Below are 7,168 nucleotides of genomic sequence, written 5' to 3'. Positions count from 1 at the left end.
TTCTTCTTCCTCCAGCTCCTTTAGTTGTTGCTGAATCTTCCATTTCTCTCTCCTCTTCTCGTCTCCAGCATTTATTTCTCTTTCCTTTTCCAGATACACATGGTATTGTCTCATCGAACTTCTCACTGAATTTATCATACCTCTTGTAATTATTAATCCTGATTATCCACATATTCTCATCACAGAATCATATATGATCTGTTGAGCCACCAGAGATTCTTCTTGTAAGTTGTCAACAATGAGAATTTTATTTATTGTGAAACCACTTTCAAAAAATGCGTTTTCGTGAAAAAAGATAAAACACAATTTCATAACTGACCATAAGTCAGCGAAGTTCTTCCCATTTCCTAAGACTAAGTAAAAAACTGATCAAGTCCAATACCATCTCTATCATTGACTATGAATTCATTCGAGTGTTTTTTAAATTCTTCAGTCTGAGCTTTTGCTGTAAGCTGGAGATAATATTTCTTCGCGTTCTCAGCCACTTGATCAGATATCCTCTTGGCACCATGCAATTCTTCTAGAATAGCGTCTACTCTTTTGAGCAAATATGCCAGGATGCAGTTAGATATGTCTTTTTCGCAGAAAATTAGTTTCAACAACTATATCAGAGAACACTACATTTTGCATCCAGTAACAGTAAAGAAATCAACCCTATTTCATAAATTCAGTAATTGAACAATGGACCGAAATCGATTTTTCCCTGACTTTCCCTGTCCAATCTGCCATTTCCCTGACTTCACCTGACACATTTTTACTTCCCTGACCTTTCCCTGACTTTCACTTATTTACAAGAATGTGGACACCCTTGTAAAGGTTTTGTATGTATTACTGTTTCATAGGAAAAAATAATGCCATATGATATTTGCCGCTGCGTGAGTACGAATTGGATATTTGTCTTCCCGTGGAGTTAAGAAAGCTACAGGAATTGCGTTTTAATTGCAATTTAAAGCAATTTCATTTTCTAAGAGTAAAAATATTCATTTAATGACATGTGTGGAATTAAAAGTATAAGTTGTTCATTAATTCCCAGTTTTAATATAACTTCTGCAAAACAAGCATCATTATTCATTACTATGATTAATATTATCCTTTCTATTTATTTGTTTTGCAAATTTGTTATTAAATAATCTGATCACACAATTTTCCAGACAGAATTGTAAGATATTCATGAGCAAGGAATCAAATATCTTCTTAACTTTCGTTGTTTAAGAGTATAAAGGGCTAGGTACCTACCTGTATTGCTCTTACGAATTTACTTAATAAAACAGAAATACGATATATGGCATTTTAAGTGAAAAAATATAGTATCCTATTAGTTATGCAACCTTTCATCAACCATTGTCGGAAACACCACGAAATCTAACATTGATATACAATTGTTAACATCATGTCTTGCCCCCCCACTTTTAACGTCCAACCGCCGCCACTGACTCCCTTCATACAATAAAGGGGTTACATTTGAAGAAAATGATACAATCCCAGAAATCTTATTAGATTTATTATTTATTTTTGTCAGAAGCATACATTAATCAATTAAGCTTCATGAAGTTTCGAAACAATTCGCTAGTATATAAAATGAATATAAAAGTGAGTTTATGGCGTTTACGTGATATAATATTTTTAAATAGAATTATACATTTTTTCTTATTATTTTCCCCTGATTTTATAGTATGAATTAATGAAGATGAACATTTGATTATAAGTTACGTAAACTAAGTATTACAATTTTAAGATTGAGCTCATCAAATGCATTAGATACGTAAAATCCTATTAAATCAAATTCAACACTAGTAGTAGGGTAAAGGAACCGAATATGGAATACTTTTTGTTTGTTCTTTATTTCTCAGAAATGCGTATTCCAGAATAAAAATATTATGCATCATACTACTTGTGGTACCTTTGCAAAACAAAATACAAGTATGAAAGTTTGTTCCTCATTAATGATTTTTTTACAATATTACAAAATTGAAAGAAACTCAATTTCCCATATTAGGCACACCCCGCTCCTAATATGGAACACTACCTGTTCTTAAAATGGAATACTAGAACAAAACATGCTCATTTGTCTACAGTGCGATGTTTGGATAATTCGAGGATGGGCACGATCCCTGCTCAGACCGCCTATCCTGGCGCCGGCCTTTGATGAGGTTTTCCCTGCTTTCCCTCAGTATCATTAGGCGTATTCCGAGATGATACTTTTTTCTTAGGCCAGGGTCGAGTCCTTTCCAATTCGTAGACTTAATTTAAAGGCCGATGTGATCTCGGAGTTCGAGGCCCGAACATTTCCTTTGTTCCTTTCCTTGAGCTAATAAATTTCCTTCTTCCTTTCTTTAAGAGTAGTAGTAGTAGTAGTAGTAATTATAATTAGGAATATTCCAAATTAGGATGCTGCTAGTATTCCATATTGGGAAAATCGCCATTTTGGATAATTTTCTTCCTACGCACGCTTCCGTGATTCTCTGTGTACTGAATCTTTATGCCTTTATGGTACACTATATATGTAATCTAAATATCACAAACTCAACAATAATACATAACTCTTTGCGTACATTCAGCAGTATGGAAAGATCCGTTCGAAAAACTCAAGTTCTTCAGAAAAATATTCTGCAACAAAAGAAAATGGCTTGTTATCGTTCGGCAGCAAACCCCTCATGCGCAGATTAAGGGCGCCACGGTGTACAAGTTTACGTACAGTCCACTCAGTGGCAGAACATAACAGACAAAATAATCTGGTATTTCATATTAGGAACGTATTCCATATATGGCGCACCCACCCTATTATGTGATAAACCATGTATATATTTTAAACACATTTTCAAAGGTAATTAATAGCAGAAGGTGTGTGCATCGTGGAGTGGGCTTAATTACATGTTTAATAAATATCAAGCAATGTATAACAAAAATGTTATTCTTCTCAGTATTTGTCTTACATCCCATCGTAGAGGAAAATAAATCCTAAAATGTGGGAATTTAAACTTTTATTTTTTTGCCAAGTTAAAAATAACTTGAATTTTTAGTGGCTATGTGATTTTATTAAGTCTACTCGAGCTATCTGTCAGGTGAACATATTGACATCCAATATTTCGAATGCAAGCATTGCATTAATCTTCAGGGATTGTGATGATGAATGGACGCTTTCCTATCCCACGTGAAAGGAACAAATTCAATAGAGCAATGGGTTTCAACCCAACTCTACCTGCTCGGCTCTTTTCAGGAACAAACAACAGACATTCGACACAGCTGTTTCTCGCTCCCATAACAATAGCCAAACAGAAGGCAGCATTTCCCTCAGCCAATCAGAAGGCAGAGGACGCGGTGGCTCAATGGTTGAGCGTTCACCTCCCGTGCTCGGAATCCCAGTTTGGATTCCAGCTCGCGCCGTGTGGAGTTTGTGTTGGACAAACACCGTGCTCGTGGGTTTTCTCGGGGTTCGCCCGTTTCCTCCCGCTTTCTTCATTCCACCATTTCATTCATTTCTCATCATCACTGTCTCCTTTAGCCTAACCGGCATATCCGTGGGACGTAAAACTTAAAGATTTCATTTCCAATCAGAAGGCAGCATTTGAATCAGCCAATCACAAGCTCTCATTCATACCTCTGCCCCTAAATAGTCACCTATACAGAGTGGTAGGTAAATCCACCGAAAAACTTTGGGAGGCGATTCCTTATACGAAATGAAAGAAAAAAGTTCTAATAAACATAGACCGAAAAACGAATCCTCTCAGAGTTATGATCCATTGAAAATTCGAAAAATCACTTTTCAAACTCTCTAACTTAGTTACAAACTATAGGATCCATCCCAAGCGGTTGAAGGAATTACACAGGAACTAATATGTGTTCTATCTAAATATCCATGTTTTACCATCTTCCGTTATCAGTGAAAGGAACTGTAGAAAGAAAGTTGAAGTATAGGGATACCCTTTAAGGCATAATTGTGCGTTCGTTTCGCTGGTACCGGTGAATTCTGAAACATGAATATTTAGATAGAGCGTTCCTGTGTAATTACTTAAACCGCTTGGAATAGGCCCTATAGTTTCTAACCCTAGGCGTTTTGAAACGAGATATTTCGAATTTTCTGTAGTTCATAACTCTGAAAGGAGACCTTTTTCGTCCCATGTTTATTAAAGTTTTTTTTCTTTCATCTCGTATAAGGAACCGCCTCCCAAAGTTTTCGGTGGAGTTATCTACCACCCTGTATACATCTCCGACCTCTTCATCATAATCCCTGAAGATGAATGCCATGTCTGATTCGAAATGTCGAATGTCAATATCTTCACCTGGCTGATAGACCGAGAAGACTTACCAAAAATAACTTATTTCAGGAAGGCACTAAACTAACATGTTTGAATATCAATTATTGTTAACTTAACAAGTTGATTCTCACAAATATGATTAAGTATTTACTCATATAAACTACTCCTTAACATGAAAGTTGTACTTTTACTAGCAAGAGGCTTTTAGATCTAATTAATACAACATTGTATAAATCTAATCTTATGATCCCTCAATCAATGTACTAAGCATCACTACCTGTTTAATCTCAAAAATTAGTTACATAAACATCAAACTCTAGTTACAATAAAAACAAAAAGAATAACTAAAATATTTTGCAATAATTCGCCTAATGAGTTTATGAGAGTTCTAAATAATAGTTGCACTAATCCGAACAAACATAACTATTCTGAAGTGGTTTAATTTCTGGTATTCTATCCTAACCATTTGTCAGTTGCGTGCAAGATATATATTCGTTGTATAAAAGGCGTTAAATTCATTGTACAAACGCAGAGGAGTGATTCCTGAGAGTAAAACAAAGAAAAGGTTACAATAGAAATAGGGCGAAAACCCCATCGTTTACGTGTTATAGCCTGCCGAAAACATGAAAAAATGAATTCTATAGATACATAGCTCCAAAACTATCGGACCTACTGCACTCGGGTCAAGACTTCACTTAGGAACTAGTATGTGCCCTATCCAAAAATGCGTGTTTCAGAATCCTGAGGTGCTTCCACAACAATTTTTATGGAGGTAGTTGGAGAGTAATTTATATCATAGGCCCCCTAGTCAAATTCCCTCTATAAAAATTGTTGTGGAAGCACCTCAGGATTCTGAAACACGCATTTTTGGATAGGGCACATACTAGTTCCTAAGTGAAGTCTTGACCCGACCAAGGTAGGTCCCATAGTTTTGGAGCTATGAACCTTTAAAATTCATTTTTTCATGATTTCGCCAGCCTATAACACGTGAACGATGGAGTTTTCGCCCTATGCTTATTGGACCTTTTTTGTTTGTTTTACTCCCAGGAATCACTCCTCTGCTTTTGTACAACGAATTTAGCGCCATACTGTATATATATACAATTAAATTTAACAGAGAAATCAGTTTCAGCGCAACATGCACCAGAGGAACAACTTAAAATTGTTTGAAAATGCGTCTGTTATTTGCAGATCCACTCAAGGATGTAGATTATTAGTAGAAAAAAGGTAATAAAATTGCATAACAGAAGATTAAACACAGAAAAAGAAATGAAATTAAGTGATGTTTGGAAGATTGTATAATAATAATAATAATAATAATAATAATAATAATAATAATAATAATAATAATAATAATAATAATAATAAAGAAAATGGTTACATTATGGATTTCGTTGAAACTGTACTATATACTTGATTGTTTCATGATGAAGTATAAAATTATAAAAAGTTGCAATTAGAATTATACTTCAATAACTATGAAGTACAACAATTCCCAAATTAGTTGAACTTTGATGATGAACGCACCATTGACCTGTACTAAAACGAAAGTTGAAATAAAATGAATAAAATATGGATGAAATATCAAACATATGAACTATTTTAGTTATAGATATCGCTATGAAAATTATGTGCAATATATATCTATTCCTCCTATCACAATAATTTGAGGAATTTTCAGTAAATAAATTTTCAACCCTGAGAATACAACAGCCGTTAGATTAGAAAATTACAACAGGTAATAATAAATATTGTGTTGATGCAATTCAAATGTCAAGTTTTGCATGTGTGTAAGATACCACACTATGTAAGCAAGCATTGTAAGCACTGTAAACTGAAATCACGCATATGCTGTCTCATCTTGTATTTGTTCAAAACATAGATCGGAGCATCCGGTTATTTTCTATGCCGAGGTAGTGTGTTGTTGAAGAGCATAGTGTGAAAATGCACCATGGAAAACACACAATTCCAAATGATTTTTCTTTAAGGGTTGGAAACACGACTTTTTGTAGATCTATCCCCAAAAAGCATCAACAGTTCATTTATGCCAGGACTGGTGAATGAACACAACACAGGTTGTTTGTGAAATTTCTTGCCGGTGATAAGCATCAGATAATTAGCTTCGCGTTCACCGACCATCAGCATGTTTTAATGTGTTCCTCAGTACCACCATGAAAACCTACTCCCGGAAAAATGTTCGTGCAATAGGAAACGAGTTAGGTATGCACCATTCCACTATTGTTTTCGTCATGTCCCTGCAATCAATAAACTAAAAGGTTGAACTCATGGGTGTCACATGAACTCACTATAGCCAAACAGGGAGTAACGTGTACTAATGTCTAGTTTTCTGAGTGTAAGAAATAAACGAAATTGCTCCCTGTATCGAATTATCACTTCAAATCTTCTACAACAATCATAAATGGTCAGAACAGTAGCTGGATCGTGCTCAACGTCCAAGAAGGTTTCTGAAACTATCACTCTACGCGTAAGTGCTCTTTCTGATATCGTGTCTATAGTATGGGTAATCTATCATCATCTTCTCCGTCGAGGTGAAATTTTCATTTGTGGATCGTCACAGCCCTCAGTTCCATGAAATCTACTGCAAACGTTTTCGCAAACATTCAGCAATAGTCAAGAGACAGACGTTCATCATGCTTAACGACAAGTCACGCCCAACTGTTGCTCAAAGAACAATGTTAACTTTTCATGATAGATTTACTAGCTGATCCTGTGTAAAGACGAGACCTAAAGTTTGAGGTTGAACTGAACCACCGTTACGTATTCCAATTTTCCAATGCTCTCCTACTGAGTATTAAGTATTGCAACTGGAATTCTAAGCCCGAAAGTACGTCCACAATAGCCACTACACTAACGAGAAGAGCAAAACTCAGCATGAAGTGCAGTTTGAAATC

The sequence above is a fragment of the Thermobia domestica genome, chromosome 14 (genome assembly GCF_964235325.1).
Source record: "Thermobia domestica chromosome 14, izTheDome1.hap1.1, whole genome shotgun sequence".
Taxonomy (NCBI): Eukaryota; Metazoa; Arthropoda; class Insecta; order Zygentoma; family Lepismatidae; genus Thermobia; species Thermobia domestica.
Note: the sequence above shows the minus strand (reverse complement) of the source record.